This window comes from Pteropus medius, unplaced genomic scaffold (genome assembly GCF_902729225.1).
Source record: "Pteropus medius unplaced genomic scaffold, Ma_sr-lr_union100, whole genome shotgun sequence".
Classification (NCBI taxonomy): Eukaryota; Metazoa; Chordata; class Mammalia; order Chiroptera; family Pteropodidae; genus Pteropus; species Pteropus medius.
In genome coordinates this window covers 776614-793353 of record NW_024354496.1, presented here as the reverse complement: position 1 = coordinate 793353, position 16740 = coordinate 776614, and the positions used below count along the sequence as shown (strand labels likewise).

The 16740-nt window shown below is 46.5% G+C and overlaps 1 protein-coding gene and 1 pseudogene across 2 annotated transcripts in view; one reads left to right on the top strand and one right to left on the bottom strand.

The window, feature by feature from the left end:
- Positions 1-16740, bottom strand: part of ANOS1 (anosmin 1) — a 144710-nt gene that overhangs the window by 92579 nt on the left and 35391 nt on the right. The gene's annotated exons all lie outside the window — the stretch shown is intronic.
- On the top strand, positions 6696-6814 carry LOC120594232 (uncharacterized; annotated as a pseudogene).

The window sequence follows — 16740 nt, the reverse complement described above, 5'->3', positions numbered from 1 at the left end:
GTAGGATTTCACTTTTTAATGGCTGAGTAATAGTCCACTGTTATATTATACATGAACCATAACTTCTTTATTATACATGAACCATATTAGACATGAACCGTAACGTCTTTATTCAGTAGTCTGTTGGCGGGCATTTCGATTGCTTCCAGATGTTGGCTACTGTCCACTGTGCTGCCATGAACGCAAGGGTGTTAGACCTCTACGATTGAACTTGGCCTGGGACGCTTCGTGTGGCTCTTCTCCCTGTTCGTTGACATCATGGGAAATGATGACTTGGTTGTTCTTTTTCTCAGTCTGACATGAGATTTCCCATGCCATGATGCTGTTTCCCTGTTACCCATTCCTGTCCAAACTTCACGGAAAAGCAAAGTCTCTGTCAGACAGCTGGAGGGTTGTCAAAAGCAGCACCCTGCTTTGTATGCAGAGCCCGGAACAGCCTGCCGACCTGCCAGCTCTCTGGGTCCAGGGCGACCATGTTTGAGTTTGAAGGACCCCCTGCAGTACACACCCCAACTCCGACCTCCACGCTGTCCTCCGCGTTCCATATTTTAGGAGTTTTAAGAAACGCACAGTTCTGCCCTGAGATGTAGAATAAACGTCACGCACATTTTCAAATGCTCACGTCAGGTGAGTGTCTCCCAAGCACTGCCGACGACGTTTGATCCATTTGCCCAGCTGAGTGAAGTCTGCAGCTACCTAAGGTCACCAAAGGCCCAGAGATGGAGGACACCATAGCAGAGAGCTGAGGAAGCTGTAAAACAGCGCCAGCCAGGGGCCATGTCACGGCCACACGAAGCTCTTCCTTGCCAGTGTGCCCTGCTGCCCTCCGCCCCAGGGGTCAAGCAACTGCCAGTGCTCAGCTTGTCGTTGGGTTTCAAACACCAGCAGTAAAGGAAACTTCACAAGGTCCCGGAAGGCCCCTGAGCCAAATGCAAACGCCTTTGGGCTCATTTCCTCACTTTAGAACTGTAACGGCTCTCCTATTTCTTTCTTTCTTTCTTTCTTTCTTTTAACGTGGGAAGAACCTATGAAGCCCCTTCACGTTTATGAGAAAGAAAAGCAAGATGCGGAATCAACAGACGGATCTGCTGAGAGAGGGTAAAAGTGCCTCTCAAAGTCTAGAGTAGTGTAAGTTTTTAACGTGGGAAGAACCTATGAAGCCCCTTCACGTTTATGAGAAAGAAAAGCAAGATGCGGAATCAACATACGGATCTGCTGAGAGAGGGTAAAAGTGCCTCTCAAAGTCTAGACTAGTGTAAGTTTCAAAAAAAAAATTACTTCCGTTTTTTGGGGGGTTTTTTGGTTTGTTTGTTTGTTTTAGAAAGAAAAAAACAATGCCACCTTGTTGGTTTTGTTTGTTTAGTTTAGCATTCCTGTGATCCCACGAAGTCGGATTTATAAAATCGACAAACTTCACAAATAAAATAGAAATCATCTCCTAAAAGACCGAACGATCTCGAAAGACCGGATGGCTTCATCTGCTTTTCAGCGTCTTTAAGACATAAACAGATGGAATGATGAGCACGAGACACCAGGCCTGAGGAGTTCGTAATGAAATCCACGTGCTCCAGTCACATGAAACTCATAACTCACACACAGAAATCTCTGATCCACCCCTGACATGTTGAGGGTTGGGGTGCCAGGGGCAACGGAGATATTGCAAATAAATTTTCTCAGGTGAACTGTAATGGTTCTGCACTTGACCCCATCTGCAGCCTGTCAGCTCCATGTAATAGAAAGGCAAATCTTCCTTTCCTCAGCAACTCTTGATTGTAGCGTCATTCTCCCCGAAACGAGCTGAATAGCACAGGCGGGCCGCAGAAGGGAGCCCAGAGACGGAGGCTTGCATGGCTGGGAACCCAACTTCCTCTACAAGAAACGGGTCTTTTCAAAGCCCACAAGCTCCGTATTTGGCTCCCCTCGATGAGCACAAATTTCCTTCCGAAAGCTGAGAGATGGACGCTCCCGAGTAGAGGAGCATACCGTGTTCCACACTTCCACGGGCACGCTTCTCAGGCCAAAACATGTGGTCATTTATAAATACATAAACTCACCAGATGCTGACCGCGAGACTCAAGGCAGGGGACAAGAGTCTCAGGGGAGGACCTCGGAGAACGGAGACCACATCCCCCCGGAAGACGCATCCTCCGGGGTGCTGTTCAGAGACAGCCCGCCCTGGCCTTTATCCCGTCTCCATGACAACAGCCACGTCTGTCTAAAAGCTGAGCTGAAAATACCTACAGCACCTCACTTTGGCAGAATGTCATCATCAAGATATCCGCATACGAGAAGCCCATTCCTATGGTCTCCAAAATTAAACATTTCTTTCTCAACGATCTCATTTAGAAAGAGTTAAGAACAGTCTCTTCTTGGGTGTCCTCATTTATATTCCTCGTTGCTGTAAGCAAATGCTGTCTTCACTGATTTGTTTTTTCACTTAACTCAAATGGCAAAGTGGCCAAAGTTGAGTGTTGGTTTCCATATGTCTAATTTAATATTATACACTTGGATTTCCTGTCCAAAATCGCTCATTCGGTTGAGATAGCATAACTACAACTGTTGAAAGGCACGCACAAATTTTTTTTTTCTTTCAAAGTACAAGCTAAAGAAAACTAAGGCACATGCATTATATGCTGTCTTTCCAGCAATGAGAAACGAAATGACTTGATACTTTGGGTAAAATGTTGCATCGTTTGCCCCTAAATTCTGGGGGGCAGGGGCAGGGGGGGAATCTACTCTTCAGGGAGATGTTCCAGTAAAAGTGTATTCACGAAAACATGACCTGCACATTCGAGAACCATCACTGTCCCCCAACTATTTCATGAGGGACAAAGAATCACTTTGTTTTGGTCTCATTTCCTGCTAAGAGCGGCGATGGAAAATTCAGATGTAAAATCAATCTGGAGTCTCGAGAGTGAGCCTATTTCTAATGTCATCCACTGACTACTTGAAGCCATAAAACTTTTGGCAAAGGGGACCACGGGGGTGGAGTGGAGAGGGGGTCAGCTCGTGAGCCCGAGGACCTGGGCTCCCCGTGCCATGAACATGAGCAAGGCGGCTTTCTTTTTTAGGATCCAGTCACAGGTTAAAATCCATTCCCACGTTAAGACAGCCTCCGACGTTGCCATTTCCATCGTGTGTGAAAGGGAGAGCTTACCCGTTTGAGACTTCTGCAAAAACCAGACGCGACGTTGATCTGCCAGTCATGGGGGTCTACGCCGTCAGTACCGGTATAGCAGTGGCACACCCTCCGTGAGGACTGGAACCTCCCAGACTTAAGACAGACTGTGGGAAAGGGATCTAGAGTCTGCAGGATCTCATTGAAAGGAATCGATTCCGTAAGGATGTCGCGTTCCTACGCTGGCTCCTCCCTGCCTCCCATCTGCTTGCAGCTTCTCTCTCCCCGTAGACGGTTCCGTCCAGTCAAAATGCCTGCAGCGGGGCGTGGAGACGTGGCAGGTCACTGCCATCCAGCAACGAGTGGATACTGAGCACTTGAAATGTGGCCCGTGCAGTCTCTCACCCGTGGCACCTGACACGTCGAGTGAAATACGTCTTTGAGGCGGGGTGTCCTGGGCATCGTTCCAAATCCACCGGCATCTCTGGTCTAGATGCCTACAGCATCCTGGCCTCCTGCTTTTGACAACCAAAAATGTCCCCAACCATTGACAAATGTCCCCTGGGGGGATCAAAATGATTTCCATTTGTGTGACTGAGAAACCGAATTTTTAATTCTATTCAATGTAAACTAATTTAACTGGCTACAATACTGAGTGGTGTCGCCGTAAAACCTGAGATTATTATAAAAAGCTAGAGTTACAGCTAAGAAATAAGTTGGGGTTCCAGCTTTTTGTTTCCCCCCCCTGCCGAAAGGCTAAGGATGGTTGAACAATGTAAGCTTTCACTTTATTTACATGTAATTATTTATTTCCTGTCTTTAACTCAGAGCAGCCAGAGGGATCCTAACCTGGAAATGTGTCAAAAGGGACAAAATTAATAATAAAAGGAGATGAAAAAACAAACCTCCTGCCACCCATGGAGGGAATAATGAGATGGACAGATATCTATCAGCAGCAGGGTCCAGAACCAAAGGAAAGTTAACAGCCGTGACCAGCCCAAGCTGTTCCTGTTGGCTCCTGTCCTCGCCCCCCCAAACCTCACACCGTGGAAGGAGGGCAGGTCCCACCGTCCTCAGGCAGCTGCAGTGACCTGGCCCCACGAGGTCACTCCCGGCCTGCTGCGGTCACTCCTTGTTGCTGTCACTGGTCTGTGAGCCGACCTGGGCCTTTTTAAAGTGGGTTACACAGGTTCATCCAACGCACTGAAAAGTTTACTGCCAAACCCTTAACTCCTTGAGGAGTGAAAACTATTACCTGTCAAAATGAGGCAACTGTGTCAGGTCGGAGCATCGTGTAAATGACTGAGACTCCTCAGCTGAGTCCAAACTCGAAGAGAATCGTGCGTTAAAAAGGTGGGGGGGCCTTCAGGAGTGTCAAAGGCAACTGCACCCTAAGTGCCCACAAACGGGGCTGTCTCACCTTCTAGTTCTGCATTTCAAGATGTGTATGGATATTGCTGGAAAGAGGCAATACTCAGCAGGGTGAGATACACTAAAATGCTATATTTCCACTCCGAATACCTGGAGGGCGAATCTACTAAAAGATTCCGAAGCCACGAAGAGTCCTTTAAAGTACAAAGAAAGAACGTGAGTTCGAGAGACCGGCCTGTCACGGAGCCCACGCCCGGCCCCTCGGGAACCTGGACAAGACCTTGCTCCCTGCAAACCCAGCGTCCTGAACCGGAGGCCAAGTAAAGCACGTCCCGCAAGTGCGAAATGCACACAGTCGGGCATCGCTCGGCTCCGACGCCTTCTCCGCCGGACAAACGGTTGTAAAACCGGCTCGTTTGCGTAGCTACTCATTCCACACGGGAGTCCCACGGATGACATGGTGACGCGTCCCCCAACGACCTTTCCGTCGACGATTCAGAGCAGGAAAGTCCGTAACTAAATGAAAACTGGGCTTGAAAAGCGGTGCGTGACGCTGAGTGAAATAAGCCAGACGCGGAAGGCTGACGATCACGTGACTCCGCTCATAGGAAGGACCCCGAAGAGTCAAGTTCACAGACACAGACGAAGACAGCGGTGCTGGGGCCAGGCGCGGGGGGAGCGGGGGAGCCAGTGTTTATGGGGACAGAGTATCGGTTCGGGAAGCTAAGGGTGTTCTGGGGAGGGACACCGATGACGGTGGAGGCTTAAAGTGGTGAAAATGGTCACTTTTTAACCTCATGCATATTTTACCCAATAAACAGAAATACGAAACGCAAGGTTACAGGGTATCACTCGCCATGGGGCACGCGCACACGCACGCTTAGGCGCACCCCCTCTCCTGCTGGGTGCTGTGTCTGAGGTGCGGAATGTCCCTTCTGTCCTGTCACCAAGTCATCGAAGCTTTTCTGGTTGACGAACAGCCCGCTTGCTCGCAACCAAAGACTGCTCCCTAAACGTGAAGGAAAGTGACATGTCAGACACAGCATCTCTCTTCTTTTATTTTGTAATAATGGCAATGAAAGAGAACTTCCGGGACTCAGCTCGTCTGAATGAATTTTAGTTTGTGGGCAAATAAATGCATGGCTGGGGACCCAGAGTAATTTCCACGAGGAGGGGGGGAAAGAACCCCAACAGTTATGCGTAGTAACACGGAAAGTTCTCTCAGCCTGGGGCATAACCTTTGCCAGCAATGAGCCATGTTATTCCACGTGGGTGCTGTCCACAGGTGCAGCATTGATGACTGAGCTGGTTAGACTCAAGGATGTATAAACCAGCAGAGCGGGAACTTAGTGGAAATGCGAAGCCGTGAGCCACACCCAGACCTGTGGACTAGGAATCTGCATTTGAACGAGGTCTCCGGGGGAAAGCCCTATAAAGCCTGAGGAAATCGGGTCTACGTGAGGGGTCCCCAAAGCTGCGGTCTTGACACAGAGGTCCGTTGTAACGCGCTGTGTGATTTGGCGTCAGTCGCTGTAAATTTATAGTCTGTCGCAGCAAAAATAGGAATGTCAAATAAATGCATTTGGGCAGATGTTCCATTAGTCATGCAAAGTGCAAATCTGCCACATTTGCATCTTTATAAAATTCCTTGACGAGGGAAGGAAGTGTGGGGAGGAGGGAAGATACACCCCACGCCAGAGCGATGCCTGGTTGCACCCCCAGGGCGAATGCCAAGACATTAAACAGAATAACGTGTAAAAATCATTCAACATTTTTAACTGATAGAAAAATGACTTCCAACAAAGTTTTATGCGTAGAGTGACTATTAAAGAAACGCTGCCTAAAACGTGACCCATGAAATAAATAACAAAATTTCATGCAGTTGATTTGCACTAACCAGTCCGAGCACAAAGCGGTTTTCCGCTCCTGTTAGCACAAGAGAACACGGCTTCCCGCACACCTAAACAAGCAGTACTTAGCTGTGATGCTCAAATCGCTCTCCCTACGTGCCCGTTTTCATTATAGGTTTGAAAGACACGAATGACTTCATGTATTTCCTAGTACAACCATTACTGGCAGACCAGTAAAAATGTTCAAGGATTAAAACTAATATTTCCGGATGTGGTTTCCATAGTGGAGCGGTGAGCACGTCTGCTTTACACGCAGAAGGTCCTGGGTTTACACCCCAGTGCAGCCACGGTCCACGGTCTACGGCCACACCACCCTGAACAAGCCCAATCTCGTCTAATCTCAGAAGCTAAGCAGGGTCGGGCCTGGTGAGTACTTGGATGGGAGACCACCTAGGAAGACCAGGTGCTGTAGGCGTAAATAATAAAAAGTACAAATAAAAATAAAAAACTAATATTTCATCATCCTCAGTGACTTTTCTTAGGTAGACTGCATGCTAACCCCAAATGTTTCCTGCTCTCCATAGAAAAGGTTGCTCCATGACCATGGCTTATACACGTCTCGGTCCCATTGATGTCACTCTGAAGTTCTAGGCAACAGGCCAAGCTAGAGATCCTAAGAAAGGAGAGGAAATATTTTTGCTCTCTACAATAGTCTATTTACCTCACACCTATATATAAGGCAATGAAAATCGGTATCAATACAAACTAGTAACATGTGAAAGAGAATCTTTATTTGCACACATCCAAAAGAATATAGCTAAACCTACTGAGAGATTGTCCAGTCTCTCAAAACCTGAGTTCCCTCTGGCCTCTTTTCTCTTTATGGCCAAAAACCATCGTAACCTGAATCGACATTTTCCTCAATGAACATGCAGCCAGGCTCCGCTCTCCCAAGCTTTCCTAGACCCCTCTCTCAAAGCCACCGAGGATACCGGCATCCATCCTACTGTGTCCACACCTCATTAACCACGAGACATTGAGAAGCCTACATCGTACTGACTGTGTGACAGCCAGAGAAAGTTAACGCTTTTCCTTTCCGTCTACAAAGAATGCTTTGAAAGGTGAATGGTATTCATTTATGGGAAGACGTTTGCACCCTGTAAACATTAACCAAACGAAAGACAGTAACATCGTGACTGAAGACTCAGCCAAAGCTGCTATCAACACATTTCGGGAGGAATCTCGAAGTAATAAAAATGTCAAATTAGCACTAATGTAAGTTAAGGACACGAAAAAATATACTAATCAGAAGGTATTTGTGAGAGCACAGAACTTCAGAATTCGGATTCAGAGGACTAAATTTATATATCCGAGCCGCATCCCATCCCCTCATCCTGCTTAACCCTCCGCGAGCACTTGGTCAGGCACACAGATGGCGCATAATTATAGCTTAACAAATGTCAACTGTGCTGAGAAGGATCAAAAAAGGTGGAGAAGGGTAACGAGGTCCCAGGCCTCAAGAATCTTGGGTTCCACACGCAAACACGAAAGACAGAAAGACAAAGAGGTGCCCGTGAACATCGCATCTTGTGAGCACATGGGAGCGATCGATTCATTGGTCCCAGAACTAAGGGAACGTAAAGGCCGCACAGAAGCAAGACTTAATCTGGCCATTAGCGATACAAAATTTCACAGCAGAAACACGGAATAGACACAGCCAGTTTCCAGCTCCAAGCAGAAGGAAGTCAAAAGTCACCATTCCATCTTAACAACAAATAAAACGCAGAACAAACCACAGCTCTCACGTTCAGAGGGACAGGTGAATACAGGGAGCCACGGCTTCAGCCGGCAGACACCCACAGGTGGAAGCCACCGAGGGGACCAGTGCCAGGGCAGAAAACCCAGCGGACTGATGGCTGGAGGCTGAGAGTGACACGTCTGGGAAATAGAAACTCCAGGGGGACTCGGTAACGAGGGGGCCCCAGATATCATGAGATGTGCCCTCCATCAGTAAAGACTGGAGAGAGCCTCCCTCTGGATTCTGCAGAGGGAGGGGGAGGGGAGGCATGCCTGGAACGATGCCAGAGCATTCTGTTCTTCTCCACAGGGCCTGCCTTCTGGGAATTTAGGTGACCAGACCGTGACGTGCTGGGGTGTTACAGAGCCCATCTGACCTGGGGAAGGAAAGTCCCCAATGCCAACCGGATTTAGCCCTTCTGTCCCACCTAAGCAGGGGAGAAAAAAATTTCAGAAACACCTGTGCAGTTCACAGGCTCCCTAAACGACTGAAATCTATAATCATAGGGCCACAGAACGCATCCCCTCTGCACGCACCTCGCCACCACTAAAGGCCTATTTACGGCAGCTCCTTTTACCTGGTGGATCACACCCTGCTATCAAGAACAAAAGTACGTGGCATAGCAAAAGGCAAAAAACAAAAACAAAAACAAAACCCACAAATTGAAGAGAAAAAGCCACCATCAGAATCAGACATGGCAGGGACATTAGAATGATCAGACTAGGAGTTTAAAACAACTATTATTGATGTGCTAAAGGCTGTAATGGAAAAGATAGACAGCATGCAAGAACAGAGAAGCAATGTAAGCAGAGGGATGGAGATCTTAAGAAAGAACCCCAAAAAAATGGTAGAGATAGAAAATAATGGTTAACAGACATGAAGAATGTCTTTCATAGGCTTCTCAGTACAGAAGGACATGGCCGAGGAAAGAATCCCATTAGACATCAAACTACAAATCCAGGACACTCGATGAACGACAAACACAAAAAATGCTGAAAAACCTCTGCAGATTTACTTTCAAATTACAAAAATCAAAGATTAAAAAAAAAAAATTCTGAAAGAGGTCAGTGGGAAAGAGGTCACCTACTGAAGAAGAAAGGTAAGAATTAACCCAACTTGTCAAAAACCATGCAAGCGAAAAAGAAACAGACAGAAATATTTAAAAAGTTGAGAGGGGGGAAAAAAATCAACAACTAGAATTCTGTAACCTGTGACGTTATCCTTCTAACCTGAAGGAGAAAAAGACTTTCTCAAACCAAAAAAAAAAATGTTTTGAAGGAATTTGTTGGCAGTAGACCTCACTTGCGTGAAATGTTAAAAAGTTCTTTGAAGAGAAGAAAAAGAAGGTAGATCAGAAACTCAGATCTACATAAACAAAAAGAAAAAGCACGAAGAAGTAATAAATGAGGATAAAATGTTTAATTTGATTTTTCTATTCTTCATTGATAGTTTGTTCAAAATAATAAAAGCAACGCTGTATTGGCTTATATGTATATTTATGTATGCTTATAAATATACGTGAAACAAATGATAACAATAAAAGAATTAGAGTTACTTTATCATTATAAGTTACTCTCACTCCCCGGGAAGCGGTATAGTATTATTTGAAGGTAGACTTGGGTAGCTGTAAATGAATATTGCAAACTCTAAGTCAACCACCAGAAAAAGCAAAACAAAAGAAGTATAACGAATATGCTAAAAAACAGAAGAAAGTAGAAACAGACAAAATGCTCAGTTAAAACCACACAAGACAGAACACAAAATATGGGAACAAGGAGTAACAAACAACACAGTAAGAAATGTGGAAAATATCGATCCCACTATATGGATAATCACTTTCAATGTTAATAGTCTAAATGCACCAATTACAAGACAGAGGTCCTCAAAAAGGATCAAAAAATAAAAAAAAAAAGACCTAACTATATATTGCCTACAAGAAGCCAGCCTAAATACAAAGATGCATACAGATGAAAAGTCAATGGATGGAGAAAATATACCAGGCTCACACTAAATAAAAGAAGGCAAAGTAGCCAGATTATAATTTCAGGCAAAGAGGTTTTCAAAGTCAGCAAAGTTAGCAGGGATAAAGCAGGGCGTGACGTAACGAGAATGGGTTCGATCCTCCAAGAAGATGTAGCAGTTTTCAATGTGTACGTGCCTGACAGCAGAGCATCCAACTACATGAGACAAAAACCAATAAGAATGCAAGGAGAAACAGGTACCTCACTACCACAGCTAGAGACTTCAACGCCCCCTCTCTCAGAAATGGATGGGACCATCCAGCAGGCAGAAAATCAGCAAGGACACAGTGGGAGTCAGCAGCACCGTCCATCAACCGAATACAACTGACGGCTGTAGACAACTTCATTCAACACCAGCAAAATACACATTTTTCTCAGGCTCCCATGGGACATTCACTGAGATAGACCATGTTCTGGGCCATCAGGTGGGCACACCTGAACTGATTTGTCTGCTTCCAGATCGCAGTAGTAGTAAAACTAGAAATTAATAACAAGAGATAACTGGAAAAACCTCCAAAATCCATGGAGATTAAACAACGTACTTCTGAATAACACAAGGGTCAAAGAAGAAATCTGAAAAGAAATGTCAAAATTTGTGACCTGTATTGAAAAGAGTGTTTAGGGGGAAATGTATAGCACTGAATGTATACATTAGAGAAGAAGAAAGGTCTAAATCAATAATCTAAGTTTCTACCTTAGAAAACTGGAAAAAGAAGAAGAAACCAAACCCCAAATAAGCAGAACAAAATAAATAATAAGAATTGGAGCAGAAATCAATAAAATGGAAAACAGACTATCGATAAAGAAAAATAACAAAACCAAAAGTTGGTTCTTTGAAAAAGATAAGATTATTAAGCCTCTAGCCAGCTAATGAAGAAAATGAGAGAACATGCAAATTACTAATATCGGAAATGAAAGAGGGGACATCACTACAGATCCCGTGGAAATTCAGAGGATGATAAAGGAATACCAAGAACACCTCTACATCCACACATTTGATAAACTAGATTAAACGGACGAATCTTTTAAAAAACAGTCTTCCAAAACTCACACGAGAAGAAAGGGATGATCTGAATAGATCTATATCTAGTTTTAAAAAAAAAAAGAATCGATATTTAACATCCTTCCGAAACCAAAAGCACGAGGCTCGTATGGCATCACTGGGAAACTAGCAAACATCTAATGAAGGCATATGTCGATTATCTACAATCTTTTTCAGAAGGTAGAAGGAGAGGGAATACTTTCTCACTCTTTCTATGTGGCCAGCACTATCCTAATACCGAAGCCAGTCAATAACGTCACGAGAACACTGTAGACAAACATCATTGAACACCGATGCAAATGTCTTCAAGAAAATATTAGCACATAGAATCCAAAAAAGAATGAGAAGAATTGCACACCATAACCAAGTGGGATTTAACCCAGCAAAGGAAGGCTGGTTCTCCATTCGAAAATCAATTAATATAGTCATCGCATCGACAGACTGAAAAGAAAAAAATCACACGCTCAGATCAACAGAAGCAGGAAACAAAAGCGTTTAACAAAATCTGACACTCATTCACGATGCAAAGTCTCAGGAAACTAGGAACAGAGAGGATCACTTCCTCAACTTGATGAAGACTATCCACAGAAAGGCTACCTCTGTCCTCATGCTTAGTGATGGGACACCCATTGCTACACTCTGGACCAGCAGTGCCAGAATCCACTGGTCATCTCTTAGAAATGCAGAATCCCAGGCCCCAGCCCAGGCTACTGGAGGAGGGCCCCAGGCATCTGAATCCGAGCGAGCTCACCACGAGACTCTGAAGAATGCCGGTGTCACGCAAATGGCCCAGGAAGTGCGTTTAAAACACAGTAACCAAGGGTTTTCATAGGACCACATAGTGGAAATGACCAGTATAGAGTTGAATCCAGAACTCAGGGCAGAAATATCACAGTGGTTCGCGTACGTATAGATAGATGGCAGAACGTAGGGCAGATCGAAACGGATGAAGGAGGGACATTTCATGAGCCAGCAAAGGGGTCCTCACTCGCCCTGCCTTTCAAATATCAGAGAGCAGACGCGATCATCTTATTTCCGTTAGATTTCGGTGATTCAGAAAGAGAGCCTTCAACGCCATACGTTAAGCGTCTTGAGGACTGATTTATGCTGCCATGGATGCATCTTGACATAATCTTGCCAGTCCAAGGAGCGTGAAGGCAAACTCGTATTGATCGACACACAGCAGAGTGACAGCCACGTTCTAAGCGCGGGCATCCTGCGCAGTGGCACACAGTCATGGGGATGTGACTGTCCCAACGTAGTCCACTTTCTTCTTACCAAACATCATAGCAGGACTGGGCAGAAAGTGGTGTAGAATACAGAAGAGACTCACAGTGTTTGCAGTTTAAGATTCCATCCATGTTCAAGCATCCTTACAACCGTGTCTATGACCAGTTGAAAAGCAAAAGTTCTAAGGCATTTTGTTGTCTTTTTTTTTGCCTCAATATGACCTCCTCCCCGCCTCCCCCTCCCCAAAAAAAATGAAACAGGGAAACAGACGCAGAGTGCACAGGACAAATGTGGAAGCTGGGTGGGGGAGGAATAAGCGTCCCCAGAGCCCTAAACTACAGCGACTGAAGGCGTTCGCCGCGAATTTGCTCCAGGTCTTGGAACTACTGCCTTTCTTTAAAGAGAACGAGCAGCAGGCTTCTTGGCGATTGGAATAGTACCGTTCGATGCGACTTCAGGCGACGCCTCCGAGATGGCCGAGATTCACAGTTGATTAGGCTGCACAGTTGAGTTGCTTTTTCAAAAGATGCTGGGAAGGGATTATGTCTGTGCCCAAAGCACTCTGGAGAATAGGCAGGGGCTGCTCGGGGCTGTGCCCTGAATTCCCCACACTCAGTACACTGTGCTCACTGATGCAGATAAAGCGACCGTAAAGCAGCATTGAGCCCTTCAGAATGGCGGCCTTAATCAGTATCTTTCTGAGGCAGGATTTAGGAGCAGGGGAGGGCTGTCCTCAGCACAGGCATTATTTGCACATACAAAAAGGGAAAATGTGCATACAGTTGGATGTAAAAAGCCAAAACTGGCATGTCCCCGGCCTCTCCCCACCCCCCAGGAAGAGTGGCAGAAGGCACCTCCCCCAAACTGAAAAGCATGCATCTTCACAGCTTCATAGTCACGGATCTTTGTCCAGTTTCTCTGGGGAAACGTGGCTGGTTCATCTGCGACTGTCCAAGTTCAACCTTTCAGCTGTGAGAACCGGGAGCCGGGGGTCGTCCAAGGCCCCACGTTCCTCGGCAAGCAGAAGGCAGACGAGCTGCGTCCGGGAGGAGGGGGGCAGCACCCCCTTCCCCACCTCAGCCTGCTCCCCGCCAGGCACGTGAGATGTCTGCAGGCAGCCGACCCCCTACGATGCTCTTCGCCTGCACCGTGCCAGGCTGGTCCCGGCCCCACAGCCAGCACCATGAAGGGCGGGTCCACTTGGAACCAGGTGCACAGCTGGCCACCTGCAAGGACTTAAAATGCATATCGTTCCGTAAGGCCATACCCCGTGAGCCCATCTTTCTAAACAGCAGCAAATTGCTCCTGTGCAATTCAGCCTCAAGGCCAAGCTTCCTTCGAAGGTGAATACACAGACCCCACGAACCAACGAGCTATTGCAGTGTTGCAGGGCGGGAGGCACCCCCCGTGTCCCCCCAGGCTGTCGTCACCCGGGCGGGCTCTGCATCACAGTGGGCTAAGCGGACACCTGGCTCAGGCTCGTCCCTTTCTGCCTGCTTCGTTTCTCAAGCCGGACTCCCATGACCTCGGGCAGATGGACGAGGCCCTCCTCAGACACCAACGTAAACATTTACTGCCCATAAGAAGGATAATAATAAAGAGAGAGCACTTTACAGAGCGCGCACTATAAGTCACTGCTCCTCCCATACAAACGGAACACGAGCTCGCTCGCCTGGCAGCTCTGCTCTGAAAAGACCCAGGAGTGAGAAATCCTTTCTCTATTGTGCACTTTTAAAGACTACGCTTTGACCTCTGCTATTTATGGCTTAAGATCTGTGAAGACGAGGCCAAACCCCTTCGGCTCCAAATGGCGCCCACGGACAAAAGCCCTTCACCTTTGTTCCGTTTACCTCTTTCCCATTCCGGCAAGTTGGTATGTCACTCGTGGGTGTCACCATTTCAACGGTGCTTTGTTTTTCCCTTTGCCCACTCACGGCCTTCCCGAACGGACGAGCGGCCACCACTGCCCTCTCCCGATGACATTAGGATGATGGAACCGTCGCTAAATGGACGGCTGAATATAGATGTCTTGTCACCTCTCCTCGGCTACCCGTGAAATTGCAGATAAAATGCTTCGGGAAGCTAACGAAGTCATCGGGCAGTTTCAGCCACGACGTGGCACTTTTCTAGTGATTTATTATTTTAGGGATTTATGGATTTTTCCTCTGTCCTTGCTCCCTCCCTAAAGGGAGTCAAGACAATTTACGAAGATGCGTCTGACACAGCCAGAAAGCGAATGCATAGTGGGGCGAGAAAAATGGCATAAAAGGAAATAAAAATAAAACCTGGGACAATAAATAAATACACGGAGCCAAGAGTAAAGGTAGCTGCCCTCGTCGAAGGCGGGATATTTCACCTCGTAGCTTCCCGATAGCCCGTTCGAAGGGGGAGACAAAACCCACAGTCTCTACTGCTCACAAAATCAAAAAGCATCCACAGACTAAAAAAGGGACCATTTTCTAGGGGGATCATAACGAGAGCCGATACTGGGACCACAATGAATGTGTTTGCGTGTTTCCCCAACCGCGGTGTGGAAAACCAGTCCGGTGTCCTCAGCCAGCTCCTGAGAGCAGTGTCGATGGCTGGGTTTGTGTGACGGTTTTCTGAGAACATGACACAATCTGCGTTTACAGCAACATGTAATTCAGTAAAAGCTACTCATTACGGAACAATGGAAAGAGAGTGACGGTGCATAATTGAGTCTTGTGATCAAGGCGTCACATGGTACAGCGTCTGGAAAGTCTGTATCCACCGCACACCTATCAATATTGTTTCTCTCTGGTGCCTCCTGGTACCACAAAGACACAATAAGTTGATGGGCTTCCCCTTGGCACGCGTCAGCAGTGCGGTGGCCTTGCTGGTTGTCACTGCACAGCGAGCACAATGTTAGCTCTGACATTCAGCCTGAAGACTGAAGATTCGAACGAGGACGTTTTTCTGGAAAGAAAAAACGTAATGCGACGTCTGCCTAGACGTGCATCAGAGGTGAAGGGAGGACTTGACCAAGGTCCTCCTTAGAAAAAATCATTTTCTCTCCCAGCCCAGAAGAAAAGAGAAGGTACGATCTCAGGGCTATGTCTCACACAGCACGGCTACAGTAATTTTAGGGTAAAAGGAGTTTAAAACATTAAATACACACATGTTCTCTTTCTCTCTCTCTCTGTCTCTCTGTCTCTCTCTGGCTCTCTTCTGTCTCTCTGTCTCTCTCTGTCTCTGTCTCTCTCATCTCTGTCTCTCTCTTTCTCTGTCTCTCTGTCTCTGTCTCTCTCTGTCTCTCTGTCTCTGTCTCTTCTCTGTCTCTCTCTCTTCTCTCTGTCTCTGTCTCTCTGTCTCTTTATATCTGTCTCTCTTTCTGTTTCTTCCTTATATTCTATATATCTGTCTCTGTTCATTCTCTCTCTCTTCTCTCTGTCTTTCTCTCTGTCTGTCTCTTCTTGTCTCTGTCTTCTCTCTGTCTTGTCTCTGTGTCTCTCTGTCTCTGTCTCTTGTCTTGTCTATATGTCTCTGTCTGTCTTCTCCCTTCTCGCTATTTTCTCTCTGTCTTCCTGTCTTTTCAAATCACCCAAAGACCACCGTGCTTCACACAGTGGATCTTCCAAAGAATTTCTCTGACCCAAACCAGCAGCAGAAACACCAGGGTAGTTGAATGTGATCATTTGTAGGGTGAGAGGTTCTTCTGAATCAGATGGGTAAAAGGTTAAGAACTCTAGAGAAAGGAGAATTATTATTTTCGTTCACAATTAGCCTGTATACTTTTTTTTTTTTTAGGAAAATTAGATAGGAAGAGTACGTCCTTGTCCACTCAGTAAAAACAGAGTTGAAATTAAAACCTGGATGTATTTTCCCCGTAATGACTGCTTTCTTCAACACAGAGAACAAACGTAGACGGGGGACATTAGGCACCGACACAAAGTAGGTTTCTGCATTGCACTGAGAGTTTCCACACCAGCAGAGAAGATTTTGACAAGGACTCTCCTTGGGGCAGCTGGGACAAGAGAACATAATCAGGTGACCCACGCCCACAAAGTCTGCCCCGCCCAGGTCCCGAAATCCAACGCCGTCTTCAACCAGCTCCCGACCTTCTTCCTCCACGCTGGTGCTTCGTGCCAGATCAAACCCAACGGACGCACATCTATGCTCCCTGTGCCTTGGATGAAGACGTCACGACTTCAAAAACATCTGTCAGACCATCACCACCATGTAATGCCTCCTGACTGAGATGTTTTTCAGATGTGCGAAGCGGATTCCGCCTCTGAAGCCAGCTTTTCAGGAGCCCTTCTTCAACTGCGAACCACAGAAGAGATTCTGTG